General features: G+C 41.4%; 1 long non-coding RNA gene across 2 annotated transcripts in view; it reads right to left on the reverse strand.

Annotated features, from left to right (window-relative positions):
* The window catches only part of LOC148773292 (uncharacterized), a 78,731-nt gene that overhangs the window by 17,471 nt on the left and 43,352 nt on the right, over nucleotides 1-17,908 (reverse strand). The window contains exon 3 of one of the 2 annotated variants that reach the window (XR_016036940.1): nucleotides 3,878-3,912. The exons of the other annotated variant lie outside the window; for it this stretch is intronic. This is a non-coding gene — a long non-coding RNA (uncharacterized LOC148773292). The remainder of the gene's footprint in view (nucleotides 1-3,877; nucleotides 3,913-17,908) is intronic. 2 annotated transcript variants of the gene reach the window in all.

A 17,908-nucleotide genomic window follows, 5' to 3' on the forward strand; every position in this document is an offset into this window, starting at 1 on the left:
GCCTTTGCCCTGCTTCATTCTGTACTCCAAGGCCAAGATGCCTGTTACTCCAGGTGTCTCCTGACTTCCTACTTTTGCATTCCAATCCCCTATGATGAAAAGGATATCTTTTCTGGTGTTAGTTCTAGAAGGTCTTGTATGTCTTCATAGAACCATTTGACTTCAGCTTCTTCAGCATTAGTGGTTGGGGCATAGTCTTGGATTACTGTGATGTTGAATGGTTTGCCTTGGAAACAAACCAAGATCATTCTGTCATTTTTGAGACCCTGTTTACTTAACTTATAGGCAGAGAACATCATACAAAATGCCAGGCTGGATGAATCACAAGCTGGAATCAAGATTGCCAGGAAAAAATATCAACAACAGATACAAAGATGATACCACTCTAATGGCAGAAAGTGAAGAGGAACTAAAGAGCCTCTTGATGAAGGTGAAAGAAGAGAGTGAAAAAGCTGGCTTAAAACTCAACATTCAAAAACTAAGATCATGGCATCCAGTCCCTTCACTTCATAGCAAATAGATGGAGAAAAAGTGGAAACAGTGACAGATTTTATTTTCTTGGGCTCCAAAATCACTGCCGATGGTGACTGCAGCCATGAAATTAAAAGACACTTGCTCCTTGGAAAAAAAGCTATGACCAACCTAGACAGCATATTAAAAAGCAGAGATATCACTTTGCTGACAAATGCCTGTATAGTCAAAGCCATGGTTTTCCCAGTAGCCATGTATGGATGTGAGAGTTGGACCATAAAGAAGGATGAGCACCAAAGAATAGATGCTTTCGAATTGTGGTGTTGGAGAAGACTCTTGAGAGTCCCTTGGAGAGCAAGGAGATCAAATCAGTCCATCCTAAAGGAAATCAACCCCTGAATATTCATTGGCAGGACTGATGCTGAAGCTGAAGCTCCAATACTTTGGCCACCTGATAGAAAGAGCCAACTCATTGGAAAAGACCCTGATTCTGGGAAAGATTGAGGGCAGGAGGAAAAGGCAGGGACAGAGGATGAGATGGTTGGATGGTTGATTCAATGGACATGAGTTTGACCAAACTCCAGACGATAGTGAAGGACAGGGAAGCCTGGTATGCTGCAATCCATGGGGTTGCAAAGAGTCAGACAGGACTTAGTGACTGAACAACAACAAAGAAAAATAAACCAAAAGAATAGAGTTGAAAGGTCACATAATTTAGCCAGGGTGGTCAGAGGAAGGCCTCTCTGAAGTGGTGATATTTGACCTTGAAAGATCTGCTTGGAAGAAGCGAAGGTATAAGCCATTAGGGGAGCTCAAGGAAGAGTATTCTCAATAGTATGGAAGTTCCTCAGAAAAACTAAAAATAGAACTACCATATGATTCAGCAACTCTACTTCTGAATATTCATCCAAAGAAAACGGAAACACTAATTCAAAAAGATACATTCCCTGGTGGTCCAGTGGTTAAGAATCATCCTTGCAATGCAAAGGACACTGGTTCAATCCCTGGTCCAGGAAGATCCCACATGCCACACAGCAACTAAGCCCTTGTGTCACAACTAGTGAAGCGTGCATGCCTAGAGCCTGTGTTCCTCAACAAGAAAAGCCACCACAATAAGAAGTCATGCACCACAACGAAGAGTTATCCCCCACTCACCACAACCAGAGAAAGCCCATGCACAGCAACGATGACCCACCAAAGTCAAATAAATAATCTTTTTTTTAAAAAAAAAAAAGATACATATGTCAAAATGTTCATAGAAGCACTATTTACAATAGCCAGGACACGGAAGCAACCTAAGTGTTCATCAACAGATGAATGAATAAAGAAGATATGGTACATATATACAATGGAATGTTACTCAGTCATAAAAAAGAACAAAATAGTGCCATTTTCAGCAACATGGATGGACCTAGAGGGTATCATGCTAAGTGAAATAAATGAGAGAGAAAGGTGAACATCATGTGATTTCACTTACATGTAGAATCTCAAAAACAAAACAGACTAGCAAACAAAAAACAGAAACAGAGACTTCCCTGGAAGTCCAGGGGTTAAGACACCACACTTCTGCTGCAGGGGGCACAGGTTCCCCTGGTGGGGCAACTAAGATCCCGAATACCATGTGATACAGCCAAAAACCAACAACAACCAAAAAAAAAAAAGAGCAAACTGGTGGTTGCCAGAGGGAAGTAGGATGGGGGGCTTAGACAAAATAGCTGAAGGTGATTAAGAGGTACAAATTTCAAGTTATAAAATAAGTCACAGGGAACTAGTGTACAACATGGGAAATATACTCAATAATACTGTACAGTGACAGATGGTAACTAGACTTAATGTGGTGGTCATTTTGTAATGTGTAAAAATATTGCATCATGTTGTATGCCTGAAACTAATATTGTATGTCAATATAATTTAATAAAAAAGGAAAAAGAAGTGTTCCAGGCTGAGGGAACAGCCAGTGTGACTCTAGGGAGGTGAGTGATGGTAAGCATGGTAGGAGTTGAGATCAGGAAGGCAGACAGGGGCCAGATCTGGATCTTTTACTCTGAGTAAAGTTGGAACTACCAAAGGATACTGTGCAGAGAAGATGTGATGTGAGACCTCTTCAGTGGCTCCTTGGCGAGTGGGTGGGAGGGGCCAGCATGGAGGCCAGGAAAGCCCCAAAAGCCTGCTGCTGCCTTCTTCCAGGTAGGACACTGGAAAGAGTCCTTAATAGGCTTATGTATACATAGGGGCAAGATATAAGGCATTGTTAAGGGAGGGTACAGGGAACTGGGGGCCTGAGGGGGAGACAGTGTCACATTGATGCTTGAAGTTTTTATCTGTATTGTAACTAATTTTTCTTTTTTGTTTTGGCTATGTGGCTTGCAGCTTGTGGGATCTTAGTTCTTGACAGGGGATTGAACCTGGGTCCTTGGCAGTGAAAGCTCAGGGTCCTAACCAATGGACCGCTAGGAAATTCCCTATCTGTATCTTTATTAATGTGGTGGTGGTGGTGGTGTTACCAGTGGGGCAGTGGCAGCATTTTCACTGTTTTTCATTGTGAGCAGGTATTTTTATAATTAAAAATAAACAGCCTAGGGAATTCCCTCGTGGTCCAGTGGTTACGACTTGGTGCTCTCACTGCCAGGGGCTGGGGTTCAGTCCTTGGTCAGGGAATTAAGATCCCACAGTGAACCAACAAGGACCTACTGCAGAGCACAGGGAATTCTGTTCAATATTCTGTAATAATCTAAATGGGAAAAGAATTTGAAAAAGAACATATACAGGTATATGAGTAACTGATTCACTTTGCTGTACACCTGAAATTAACATAACATTGTTAGTCAACTATACTCCAATACAGTATAAAATTAAAATAAACAGCCTAGCATCTGGTGGGAGAGCAGCCTGAGGGCCCGGCCCCATGAACTCAGCCAGAGACACAGTCCCAGGTAAGCAGACATCAGGGAGGGAAGGAGGGAAGAAGGGAAGGAAGGGGGAACCATTGAAAGCATCCCCTCCATATGATATCACTTATATGTGGAAACTAAAATATGACACAAATGAACGTATCTACAAAACAGAAATAGAGCAACACACATAGAGAACAGACTTGTGATTGCCAAGGGAAGAGGGGATCAGGGAGGGATGGAGTTGGAGTTTGGGGTTAGCAGATGCAAACCAGTATATAGAGAGTGGATAAACAACAAGGTCCTACTACATAGCACAGGGAAGTATATTCAACATTCTGTGAGAAACCATAATGGAAAATCATAGTTTAAAAGAATATATATATAAATATATATAACTGAATCACTTTGCTATAAGCAGAAATTAACATAACATTGTAAATCAAGTATATTTCTATTTAAAAAGAAAGGATGAGGGAGTTTCTTGGTGGTCCAGCAGTTAGGATTCAGCATACCTCCAGGTTCAATCCTTGGTCTGGGAACTAAGATCCTGTAAGCCACATGGCATAGCCAAAAAAAAAAAAAAAAGAATGAAATTAGTTGTAGTTTTTATGCAGGTGCCCTTTATCAGGTTAAAGAAGCCCCCAAATTCCTAAATTTCTAAGAGATTCCTTTTTGTTTCTTTTTTATTTTATCAGAAATGGATGCTGGATTTTATAAAACACTTCATGGCATCAGTTGAGCTGATCACATGGTTTTCCTTTATTAATTCATTAATATGATGAATTATACTGATTGGTTTTCAAGTGCTAAACCAAACTTACATTCCTGGGATTAAAACCCATTTGGTGATTATGTATCAACCTTTTCATATATTGTGTTGGATTTGATTTGGTAGAATTTTGTTAAAAACTCATCTATATGTGGGGTTTTTTTTCAGCTTTATTGAGGTATAATTGACAAAACTGTCATGTATTTAAAGTCCTACAACATGATTTTATATCTATATACATCGTGAAAGGATCCCCGTAATTGTCTACTCCTCTTTTTTTTGAAGCAACACTGATTTGCAACATTATATAATTTTCATGTGTACAACATTACAATTTGACTTCTGTATACCCTAGAGCATGCTCACCACTAAAAGTCTAGTTTCTATCCAGCACCATAGCATTGATGCCCATTACACATTTCTCCCTATCCCCATACCTGTTCCCCTCTGGTAACCACCAATCTGTACTCTATACCTAGTTTGCTTTTGTTTTGCTTGTTTTTTAAAATATTCCACATATGAGTGAAATCATACAAATGTCTTTCTCCATCTGACTTATGTCACTTAGCATAATGCCCTCATTCATGCTGTCGCAAATGGCAAGATTTCATTCTTTTTTAAGGCTGAGTAGTATTTTATTGTGTGTGTGTGTGTGTGTGTGTGTGTGTATACATATATATAGAGAGAGAGAGAGAGAAAGCATCTTATTATTCATTCATTTGTGTATCTACGTCTATGAGGGATAGTTGATCTGTAGTTTTCTTTTTTAATAGACTTTATTTTTAGAGCAATTTTAGATTCATAGCAAAACTGAGAGAAACGTACAGAGATTTTCCATATACCCCCTGCCCCCACACGTGCATAGCCTCCCCCATTAACAACATACTGCACCACTGATGAACCTATATTCCGTTCCGTTCCGTTCCGTCGCTCAGTCGTGTCCGACTCTTTGCGACCCCGGAGACTGTAGCCTACCAGGCTTCTCCGTCCATGGGATTCTCCAGGCAAGAATACTGGAGTGGGTTACCGTTTCCTTCTCCAGGAGATCTTCCCGACCCAGGGATCGAAGCCGGGTCTCCCGCATTGGAGGCAGACGCTTTAACCTCTGAGCCACCAGGGAAGCCCGAACCTATATTAGCACATCATAATCACTCAGTCCATAGTTTACATTAGAGTTTGCTCTTGGTATTGTACACTCCGTAATATGCATCCATTACAGTATCATACAAAGTATTTTTGTTTCTCTAAAAATTCTGTGTTCTGCCTATTTATCCCTCACCCCTTCCCCCTAGTCTCTGACAATCACTATCTTTTTACTGTCTCCAGAGTTTTGCCTTTTCCAGAATGTCATGTATTTGGAATCATACCTATTCAGATCAGCTTCTTTAACTTAGTATATACATTTAAGTTTCCTCCCTGTTTTTTCATGGCTTGATAGCTCATTTCTATTTAGCACTTAATAGTATTTCAGTGGATGTACCAGAGTTTATAGATCCCTTCACCCACTGAAAGACATACTGGTTGCTTCCAAGTTTTGGTACTTATGAATAAGGCAGTTATAGACATCCACATGCAGGTTTTTATATGGACATAAGTTGTCTTTGTATATTTTGTATACAAAGACATAAATTCTTTGTATATTTTGGATAATATTCCTTTACCAAATAGCTCTTCTTCAAATATTTTCTTCCAGTTTGTGACTGGTCTTTTCATTCTCCTCACTGTCTTTCACAGAGCAGAACTTTTTAATTTCAAAGAAGTTCAGCTTATCAATTCTTTCTTACATTGATCATGTATTTGGTGTTGTAGTTAAAAAGTCATCACCAAACCCAAGGTCGTCTAGATTTTTCTCCTAGTATCTTCTAGTGAAGAGGAAAAGTTAAAATTTTACATAACCTCCTGCTACTTCTGCCTCTGTAACTCAGCTTGCTCCTTGCAAAGTCTGGATCACAAAGGTCACGTAGTCTCAGAAAGTGGGGACTTACAATACTAGGAACTGGAGCTTATCTCACCCTTGTTCTGCTTTTTGGAACTGCCCAGCCCCTGCAAACCTGTTTAATCATGCCTATCCGTGTAAAGGTCAGGCATCCCCCTCTCCATCTTGACTGCTGTTCCTGTGCTCATGCAAAACCCCTTAGTTTAAACCAGCCTATTAACAGCTAGTGTTCCCACTATAGTCTGTCTATAAAAACTCTGTAACCCCTTTGTTCGGGGATCAGAGCCTGAAGTGTTAACTCCTCTGGGCCTGCCAGTGTAATAAACCTGAGATCTCCAGCTCTCCAAGTGTGAGGCTTGGTTTCTCGATTACTGGTTTCTGCAACACTAGGAGTTCTATAGTTTTGCATTTTACATTTGGGTCTGAGTTAATTTTTGTGAAGGGTATAAGTTCTATGTCTAGATTGCTTTTTTTGGCCTGTGTGTGTCCAGTTGTTTCAGTACCATTTATTTTACTGTGATAAGAACTCTTTAACTTAAGATCTACTCTGTTAACAAATTTTTAACTGTACAAATTATTATTGCTGACTATATAGGTACAATGTTGCACAGTAGCTCTCTAAAGATTATTCATCTTGCTTGACTGAGACTTTACGACCATTGATTAGTAACTCCCCATTTCCCTCTCACCCCAGCCCTTGACAACCACCATTCCATTCTTTGACTCTTTGAATTTGACTACTTAAGATACCTCACATGAGTAGATTCATGCAGTATTTTTCCTACTGTGACTGGCATATTTCACTTAGCATAATGTCCTCAGAGTTCATCCCTGTTGTTGCATACTGCAATTTTCTTATTTTTAAAGGCTGAACAGTATTCCACTGTATGTATATACCATGTTTTCTTCATCCATTCACCTGTCAATGGACATTTAGGTTGTTTAGACATCTTGGTTATTATGAATAGTGCTGCAATCAACATAGGAGTGTTCATATCTATTTGAGATACTGTTTTCAATTCTTTTGGATAAATAACCAGAAGTGGGATTCTTGGATCCTATGATAGTTCTATTTTTAATTTTTGAGAACCTGCCATACTGTTTTTCCGTAGTAGTTATACTATTTTGCATCCCCACCAACAGTGTGCAAGGGTTATAATTTCTCCCTATTCTATTCTCACCAACACTTTTGTTGTCCTTGTTGTTGTTTTTGAAAATAGCCATCCTAACAGGTGTCAACAGCCTGTTGAAAAGATTGTCTTTGAAAAGATTTGAAAAGATTGTTATTACCTTTGATCCTTTGTCAAAGATCAGTTGACCACATATATGTGGGTCTATTTCTGGACTCTCCCCTCTGTTCCACTGATCTATTTGTCTATTTTTTTGACAATACCACACTGTCTTAAATACTAAGTTTTATAATAAGTCTTAAAATCAGGTAACATCAGTACTCCAAATCTGTTCTTCTCTATCAATATTGACTGGGCTATACTAGATCTTTTGCCTCTCCATTTTACATTTTAGAATCAGTTTGTTTGATATCCATAAAATAACTTCCAGGGATTTCTTTGTCTGGTTTTGATATAAGATTAGAGTAATATCGGACTTTCCTGGTGGTTCAGATGGTAAAGAAACTGCCTGCAATGAGGGAGATCTGGGTTCGATCCCCAGGTCAGGAAGATCCCCTGGAGGAGGGCATGGCAACCCACTCCAGTATTCTTCCCTGGGAACTCCCATGAACAGAAGAGCCTGGTGGGCTACAGTCCAAGGGGTCACAAAGACTCGGACACAACAGACTGACTAACACTTTCACTTTTTTTTTCATTCAGGGTAAATATTGAACTCATAGAATATGTCAGGAAGTATGCCCTCCTTGTAGTAGGCAGAATTCTAATACAGCTTCCAGATTCCCAGACCCTGATGTACATATACTTTCTCTCAGTTATTTAATTAAACATGAATCTAGTTACTAGAAAAAGTAAGAGAATTCCAGAAAAAAATCTACTTCTGCTTCATTGACTAAGTTAAAGCCTTTGACTGTGTGGATCATAAAAAACTGTGGAAAATTCTTCAAGAGATGGGAATACCACACCACCTTACCTGCCTTCTGAGAAACCTGTATGCAGGTCAAAAAGCAACAATTAGAACCAGATATGAAACAAAGAACTGGTTCAAAATTGGGAAAGGAGTATGTCAAGGCTGTATATTGTCACCCTGCTTATTTAACTTATATGCAGAATACATCATATGAAATGTCAGGCTGAATGAAGCACAAGCTGGAATCAAGATTGCCAGGAGAAATATCAATAACCTCATATATGCAGATGATACAACTCTAATGGCAGAAACTGAAGAGAAACTAAAGAGCCTCTTGATGAAGGTGAAAGAGGAGAGTGAAAAAGATGGCTGACAACTCAACATTCAAAAAACTAAGATCGTGGTATCCAGTCCCATCACTTCATGGAAAATAGACATGGAAAAAGTGCAAACAGTGAGAGACTTAATTTTCTCGGGCTCCCAAATCACTGCCGATGGTGACTGCAGCCATGAAATTAAAAGACGCTTGCTCCTTGGAAGAAAAGCTATGACAAACCTAGACAGCATATTAAGAAGCAGAGACATCACTTTGCCAACAAAGGTCCATCTAGTCAAAGCTATGGTTTTTCCAGTAGTCATGTATGGATGTGAGAGTTAGACCATAAAGAAGGCTGAGCACTGAAGAATTGATGCTTTTGAACTGTGGTGTTGGAGAAGACTCTTGAGAGTCCCTTGGACTGCAAGAAGATCAAACCAGTCAATCCTAAAGGAAATCAGTCCTAAATATTCATTGGAAGGATTGATGCTGAAGTTGAAGCTCTAAAACTTTGGCCATCTGGTGCAAGTTCAGTTCAGTTCAGTCGCTCAGTCGTGTCCGACTCTCCGCGACCCCATAAATCACAGCACGCCAGGCCTCCCTGTCCATCACCAACTCCCGGAGTTCACTCAAACTCATGTCCACAGAGTCGGTGATGCCATCCAGCCATCTCATTCTCGGTCGTCCCCTTCTCCTCCCGCCCCCAACCCTTCCCAGCATTAGAGTCTTTTCCAGTGAATCAACTTGTCACATGAGGTGGCCAAAGTACTGCAGTTTCAGCTTTAGCATCAGTCCTTCCAATGAACACCCAGGATTGATCTCCTTTAGAACGGACTGGTTGGATCTCCTTGCAGTACAAGGGACTCTCAAGAGTCTTCTCCAACACCACAGTTCAAAAGCATCAATTCTTCGGCAATCAGCTTTCTTCACAGTCCAACTCTCACATCCATACATGACCACTGGAAAAACCATAGCCTTGACTACACGGACCTTGGTTGGCAAAGTAATGTCTCTGCTTTTTAATACACTATCAAGGTTGGTCATAACTTTCCTTCCAAGGAGTAAGTGTCTTTTAATTTCATGGCTGCAATCAGCATCTGCAGTGATTTCGGAGCCCCAAAAAAATGAAGTCTGACACTGTTTCCACTGTTTTTCCATCTATTTCCCATGAAGTGATGGGACCAGATGCCATGATCTTTGTTTTCTGAATGTTGAGCTTCAAGCCAACCTTTTCACTCTCCTCTTTCCCTTTCATCAAGAGGCTTTTGGGTTCCTCTTCACTTTCTGCCATAAGGGTAGTGTCATCTGCATATCTGAGGTTATTGATATTTCTCCCAGCAATCTTGATTCCAGCTTGTGCTTCTTCCAGCCCAGCGTTCCTCATGATGTACTCTGCATATAAGTTAAATAAACAAGGTGACAATATACAGCCTTGACATACTCCTTTTCCTATTTGGAACCAGTCTGTTGTTCCACGTACAGTTCTGACTGTTGCTTCCTGACCTGCATACAGGTTTCTCAAGAGGCAGGTCAGGTGGTCTGGTATTCCCATCTCTTTCAGAATTTTCCACAGTTTATTGTGATCCACACAGTCAAAGGCTTTGGCATAGTCAATGAAGCAGAAATAGATGGTTTTCTGGAACTCTCTTGCTTTCTCCATGATCCAGCAGATGTTGGCAATTTGACCTCTGGTGCCTCTGCCTTTTCTAAAACCTGCTTGAACATCTGGGAGTTCACAGTTCACATATTGCTCTGGCTTGGAGAATTTTGAGCATGACTTTACTAGCGTGTGAGATGAGTGCAATTATGAGGTAGTTTGAGCATTCTTTGGCATTGCCTTTCTTTGGGATTGGAATGAAAACTGACCTTTTCCAGTCCTGTGGCCACTGCTGAGTTTTCCAAAGAGCCAATTTATTGGAAAAGACCCTGATGCTGGGAATGACTGAAGGCAAAGGAGAAGGGGGCAGCAGAGAATGAGATGGTTGGATAGCATCGTCAACTCAATGGACATGAATTCAAGCAAACTCTTGGAGATAGTAGAGGCAAAGGAGACTGGCATGCTACAATCCATGGTGTCGCAAAGAGTCAGAAACGACTTAACAAGTGGGCAACAACAACATTCACACACACACATGGTGGAACATTACTCAGCCATCAAAAGAGTGAAATCATGCCATTTACAGCAACATGGATGGACCTAGAGATTACCATACTAAGTGAAGTCAGAAACAGAAAGACAAATACTATATGATATCACTTATATGTGGAATCTTAAATACAATACAAATCAATGTATCTATGAAGCAAAGTCAGACTCACAGATATAGAGGACAGATTTGTGGCTGCCAAGGGGAAGGTGGTTAGGGGAGAGAAGGAATGGGAGTTTGGGATTAGCAGAGGCAAACTATTATATATAGGATGGATAAACAACAAGGTAGGGCTTCCCTGGTGGCTCAGCGGTAAAGAATCCACCTGCAATGCAGGAGCTGCAGGAGATGTGGGTTCAATCCCTGGGTTGGGAAGATCCCCTGAAGGAGGGCAACCCACTCCAGTATTCTTGCCTGGAGAATCCCATGGACAGAGAAGTTTGGCAGATCAGTCCATAGGGTCGCAAGATTTGGACATGACTGAAGTGACCTAGCACACACACACAAATAACAAGGTAATTCTGTATAGCACAGGGGAACTATATTCAATATTCTGTGACAAACCATAATAGCAAAGTGTATGTGTATATATATATATAATAGCAAAGTGTATGTGTGTGTGTATATATATATATATATATAATAGCAAAGTGTATGTGTGTATATATATATATATATATATATATATATATATATATATATATATGGTGGTGGTTTAGTCATTAAGTTGGAATCCCATGGACTGCAGCCCGCCAAGCTCCACTGTCCATGGGATTTCCCAGGCAAGAATACTGGACTAGTTTGCCATTTCCTCCTCCAAGGGATCTTCCCAACCCAGAGATTGAACCCATGTCCCCTGCATTACAGGCAGATTCTTTACCACTGAACCGTCGGGGAAGCCATATAAATAAATATATATATATAACACACTGTAAATCATCTATACTTTTAATAAAGTTAAAAAATAAAAATAAGTAGCATCTCTTTATCATTATCTAAATTTCTGTAGGATCTGGACTCCCCTGGTGGTCCAATGGTTAAGACTCTACACTTCTACTGCATGAGGTGTGGTTTCAATCCCTGCTCAGTGAAGTAAAGTTCCTGAATGCCATGTGGTATAGCCAAAAAAAGTCATTCCTATAATGAGTCATTTGGATTTTCTTTCCTTTTTCCTTCATCAATCTGGCTAGAAGTTTATCAGTTTTAATGATCTTCCCAAAGAGCCAATTATTGGTTCCTCTTCTTTTCTCTATTGTTTTCTATTTTCTACTTCAGTGATTTCTGCTCTTTATTATTTTCTTTCTTCTGCTTACTTTGGGCTTCCCTTGTGGCTCAACTGGTAAAGAATCCACCTTCAATGCAGGAGATCCGGGTTGATTCCTGGGTTGGGAAGATTTCCTGGAGAAGGGAAAGGCGACCCACTCCAGTATTCTGGCCTGGAGAATTCCATGGACTGTATAGTCCATGGGGTCCCAGAGTCAGACATGACTGAGCGACTTTCACTTTCACTTTCTGCTTACTTTAGCTTTGATTACTCTTTTTAATCATAGGTTTACTCTTTTTAATCATAATTTCTTAAGAAACTGAGGTTATTGGTTTGATATTATTCTTCTTTTCTAGTATAAGCATTTAATGCTATAATTTTCTCTCTAAGCACTGCTTTTGCTACATTCCATACATTTTGATATATTATATCTTCATTTTAATTTCATTCAACGTTTTAATTTTTCTTAGGATTTCATCTTTGACCCATGGTGTGCTGGTTATCAACTTATTGCCACTCAACTTCAAATTCACCCTTTCTGCCTGTTCTGTGATAAAGAAATAATTTTAACTATTTTCCCTTTGCCGGCTGGCACTGAAGCTTTCTCAGTAGAGGGTGCTGGAGAGATATTGCAAGAGGAAGAGGTTTCCTTCCTGATTCCTGCATGTTCGCTTGACAGGCTCTTTCTGCATGACTTTTTCTAGCATCAGACTCCTGCAACACTCACAACTCTTCCAGGGCCTGATTTGTACATTGCATAGTGACCAGTAGTACCCGGTGACCAGCAGCTTTCCCCTTCTTCCAGAAGTCACTCTCAGGCAGTTTGCAAGCAAGCAGAATGCTTCTGGATCTTGCCACACTCACAGCTTCCCTGGGGCCTGGTTCCTGCGGTGCAGAGGCCAGCAGAACTCAGTGAACAGCTTTTTTCCACCTCCCAACAGGCAGATTTCTGGCAAGTTCCACCAGTATGGCATCACAATGACTTCGCCCTGAAGTGAAACTACCATCAATAAGAAACTACCTCTCCAATAAGATCTGGATCTCAGCCCCGGGGGCATTTGTCAACCTAGGGATAGTGACTTTTGCAGAGGTGTGAGGCTTTTGGGATCTTAGTTCCCTGACCAGTGATTGAACCTGGCCCTTGGCAGTGAAAGCACTGAGTCCTAACCACTGGACCAGTAGGGAATTCCCCTGTGACTACTTCTTGTATCTGCCATTTCTATATTCTTTAGAGTCCTCTTCACATCTTACTAACCAATCCCTCATTATTCCAATCTCCCGTTATAGGTAATTCCTTATATTAACTTTTCCTATTCAAATTCCTGTGTTATCCCTCTCTCCAGATAGAGCTCAGGCTGATAAAGAATTGTTACTGGGAGTGGTGCCGAGAAATAGATTTGCAGAGATGGGACTTTGTGATTGGTTTGTTCATTCCTCTAGCCTTACTCACGGTACTGAACTCCTTGACAGTGAGAGATGGGTGATAGTAACAGAGGCATCACAATTAATCAACCTATGGTTGATTGTGATGAAGTGCCAAATGAAGCACATGTCCTGGAAGCCAAAATGGCTGCTGCACTTGACTATTATAGTCGTGACCATGACTATGAATATCGTGATGGGGGAGAGATTATTTTGAAAGGACTTGAGCACTTACAAAGAGAAAAATAACAAGCTTGGGTCCATTCATTTCTCAGTTCAAGTCACAACCTAAGAACCAGAGAGCTTTCCTGATGCCTAGCAACAGGGCTAATATTATTAAACATCTAACACGTTTAATTGTATAAATTGTTGAATTACAATGTCAGTTGAATTCACAGTCTTGACAAGTTTCTCATGTGGAAGTTATGGTATTGACTGGTAAAGAATGGGATCCTGAAACTTGGAATGGGAACATCTGTTTGGCCCCAGATGAAACTCACAGTCTTGAACTACCAAGTCATTCTAAGCCTTCCTTACTAATGGAAGTAGCTTGCCTTTCAGTGTCCGAAACTAACCTTTCTCTCTTTGAAAATGCTGTGATAAACTCAACTGGTCCAGGTGCCTTGAAAAGAGATGCTCATTCTCAAGACCCACCACAACCACCCCCTACACTGTCAGACCCATAACTGAGGTCAAATCTAAGCGTGGGGAACAAGTGCACACTATGACCAAGTTGGAAATCACTTATATACCAAAATAATTACAAGAGTTTGCTAATATATAATGGTAGAAACTTGGGGAATATATGCAGAAGAGGATTCTATGGGTGTTAGAGGAAGGAGGCAAAATATAACTCTAGATTAGGCAGAATTCATTGATACAGGTACGCTTACTAGAGACTCTGGATTTAATGTGTCAGCACATGCTCTAAGTGCTTTCTTGGTTGGTTGACTGAAACTGAGACTCAATTGCAGCTTACCGTTAATGAGTCTGAGATGTTAGAGGTGTCCTGGCGTGATATGGAGGAGGGAATCCAACGGCTTAGGGCAATAGGAATGTTCGACAGGATTTATCATGTAAGACTTGCATGCAATCCTCAACTATGTTCCGTGACAAGACTGAGAATACACTAAATTCACCAAGACACTGAGAAACCCTTTAGTGAGATGTGTACCTGCACCCTTGGAAAGCTCTGTGGTTGCTCTCTTCTGTGGGCCAGGAATGACTGTAGGGGAAAAATAACCCTGAAGGCAATCCAGAGATCATCATGACTGCCCCTCTGATCACAGGCCCAGAGCACAAAGGCCCTGGGGGGCAGAGTAATTTCAAAGGAGCCACTAGCACATTGATGGGCACCTCATATGGTGGTAGGTTCTGCTACCTCACTCGGCATTGGTCTCTCCAAGGTGCAGCTCCAGCAGCCTGCGGTAGTATGGGCTACATCCACAAGAACGAAGGAGATATGGTACCTCCACCTAGATTTCAAAGGACTCGGCCTCATGGCAGAGCTGCAGGCTCAGGACTCCAGATGCAAGAGGCATGGGGCCCTGGTGGAGAATGGGCTGGGAGCTGGCTGCCTAAAGCCTTGAGGGCCCAACCCAGCAAAGCCACACCATTGTGCTTCACCCCAATGTATCTAGAAGATGGACCTCCAATCCAGTGGGGCTGGAGAGCAGAGCATCTGGCCAAAGAGCATTATTCTCAAGCCTTAAGGTCTAATGGAATTGGCCCCTTGGAGTATGGACTTTCTCAGGCCCTTGTCACTCTTTTCTTCTCTCCTATTTCTCCATTTTGGAATGGGAACGTCTATCCTCTGCCTGTTCTAACACATTTTGGAAGCACATGACTTGTTGGGTTCATAGCTGGAGAGCAATTTTCCTCAAGATGAATTGTACCTTGAGTCTCATCCATATCTGAGTTAGATGATATTTAGATGAGACTTTGGAGCTTATCCCTGGGATATACAGACTTAGAAACTGGCATAATCCCCACATCAACTTGTTGATAATAATGAAAGCATTACTGTAAGAAGGACTAAATGGAAGTGAATCTCCACTCCCTTCAAAGTTAGTAAACCAGAAGTGATAACTCATCCCTGGGGGAATGCACAGATTAATGGCCTTGTAGGTGCATGCTCAGAGAAGGCAATGGCAAGCCACTCCAGTACTCTTGCCTGGAGAATCCCATGGATGGAGGAGCCTGGTAGGCTGCAGTCCGTGGGGTCACTAAGGGTCGGACCCGACTGAGCGACTTCACTTTCACTTTTCACTTTCACACATTGGAGAAGGAAATGGCAAGCCACTCCAGTGTTCTTGCCTGAAGAATCCCAGGGACGGGGGAGCCTGGTGGGCTTCCATCTATGGGGTCACAAAGAGTCGGACACGACTGAAGTGACTTAGCAGCAGCAGCAGCAGGTGCATGCTAAGTCGTTTCAGTCATGTCCAATTTTTTTTGACCCTAAGGACTATAGCCCACCAGGCTCCTCTATTCTTGAGATTCTCCAGACAAGAATACTAGAGTGGGTTCCCATGCCCTCTTCCAGGGGATCTTCCCAACTCAAGGATCAAACCCTGGTCTCATGTCTCTCCTACATTGGCAGGTGGATTTTTAACCACTGGACCACCAGGGAAGTCCTCAACATGAATTTTGAGGAACATAATTCAGTCCATAGAAGCCCATGAATGAAGTGGCAGTGATAGAACTGCCCAGGCTCAACAATATAGTCTTTGCATTACTGAGGGTGGTGTGGTAATGCTACTGCAGAGTGACTGATCTGCCATCAATGGAGACCAAAGTTTGAGTCCCCAATATGATGCTATTCTGTGATTATCTTGGACTTCTTTCATCATGGAGGGGGGACAGAGATTCATCTTCACAGGAATAGACTCATTGTCTGGATATAGTTTTCTCTTCCCCACCCATAAGGTTTGTGCCAGCACCACCATCTGTGGACTCTTCTGCACAGCCTTGCATCTGATCCAGAAACTCATCTCACAGCAAAGAATATGTAGCAAAATGTTCATGCCTACAAAATTAACTGGTCTTACCATATCATCTAGAAGTAGCTGGCCTAAATGAGAGATGAAATGGTTTTGAAGACTCAATTATGATGCTAGGTAGGAAACAACACCTTAAAAGGATGGGATTCTGTTTCATAGGATGCAGTATATACTCTGAATCAGAGACCACTATACGGTGCTGTCTCCCCAGTAGCTTGTATAAATTGGTCCTGAAATCAAGGGGTAGAATTAGGAGTGGTCCCTCTAATTATTACACCTAATAACTCACTTGCAGAATTTTTGTTTCCCATCTTTGCAACTTTGAGCTCTGCTCATTTGTATATCTAAGTCCCTCTGATTTTTACGTGTCAACTTGACAGAGCCATGGAGTGCCCAGATATTTGGTTAAATATTAGTCTGGGTATGCCTTTGAGAGTGTTTCTGGATGAGATTAACATATGAATTGGTAGACTGAGTAAAGCCCAATGTGATTGGGCCTCATCCGATCAACTGAAATCTAGAATAGAACAAAAAGGCTGAGTGATGGACAATTCCTCACTGCCTGATTGACTGTCTTTGAGCTTGGACATCAGTCATTTCCTGCTGAAAAATCAGCCACAGAATCTCATCCTGTGATTGGCTGAATTACAATGCAAGTTGAACTCCTAGCCTCACAGGGTGTCAACTATGAAACTAAGGGCATTGAAGAGGAAGGAATAGGATCCTCTAAGATGGAATGGGTACATATGGGAAGACCCTATTGAACCTGGAGATGCTCTAAATTCTAATGAGTCTTCTCTACCAGTGGAAGATGCCCCTACCAGGGGGTACATCAATGGGTTCATTGCATGGGAAAGTGAAACATTTTAGGCTCTATGCCAATGAAACTATAGGCAAAAAAAAGGAGGGGGGAGATGTAGAGTTAATTCACTGGCTGGAATGGTTGATCTTCATTACCAAGGGGAAATCAGGTTGCTGCTATACAACAAAGGCAATGAGGGCTATGTCTGCAACCCAGAGGATTATCTGGGGTGCCTCTTAGTACTTATATGCCCAATAGTAAAAAATAATAGAGAACTGCTGCTGCTGCTAAGTCACTTCAGTCGTGTCCGACTCTGTGTGACCCCATAGACGGAAGCCCACCAGGCTCCCCCGTCCCTGGGATTCTCCAGGCAAGAACACTGGAGAAACCAAAGACTACAGAAACCAAAAACTGGCAGGATGATTGAAGACTCAGGAATGAAAGTTTGAGCCACTCCATCAGGTGAAAAAGCATCTGAGGTTCTGGAAGAAGGCAGGGGAAATACAGAATAGGTAGTAGAAGAAGGAAGTCATTGACGGAGACTTCAGCCTCATGATCAAATACAGAAATGAGTACTACTGTAGCTTTGCCTATTTTCTTTTTGCTTGTTATATTTGTTTATTTATATGTGCTAGCCATTTTCTTTTTCTTTCTCCTGATTTTTATTTTATGTACAAATAGTTGTTAGAAGTTAATTTTCTAATTTAGTCTTTAGATAATGGAGTATCAATGGGACTATGATTAAATTTGAGGAATAGTTAACAGCCAGCGATGGATACAATGGCTTTGGGACTGTGTGTCTCATTTGGGAGAGAGAGTCATAACTTCCTCTCTTATGAGACAGCTATATC

Source organism: Moschus berezovskii, chromosome X (assembly GCF_049115385.1).
Source record: "Moschus berezovskii isolate FMDL1 chromosome X, NW_MosBer_1.0, whole genome shotgun sequence".
NCBI classification, from domain to species: domain Eukaryota; kingdom Metazoa; phylum Chordata; class Mammalia; order Artiodactyla; family Moschidae; genus Moschus; species Moschus berezovskii.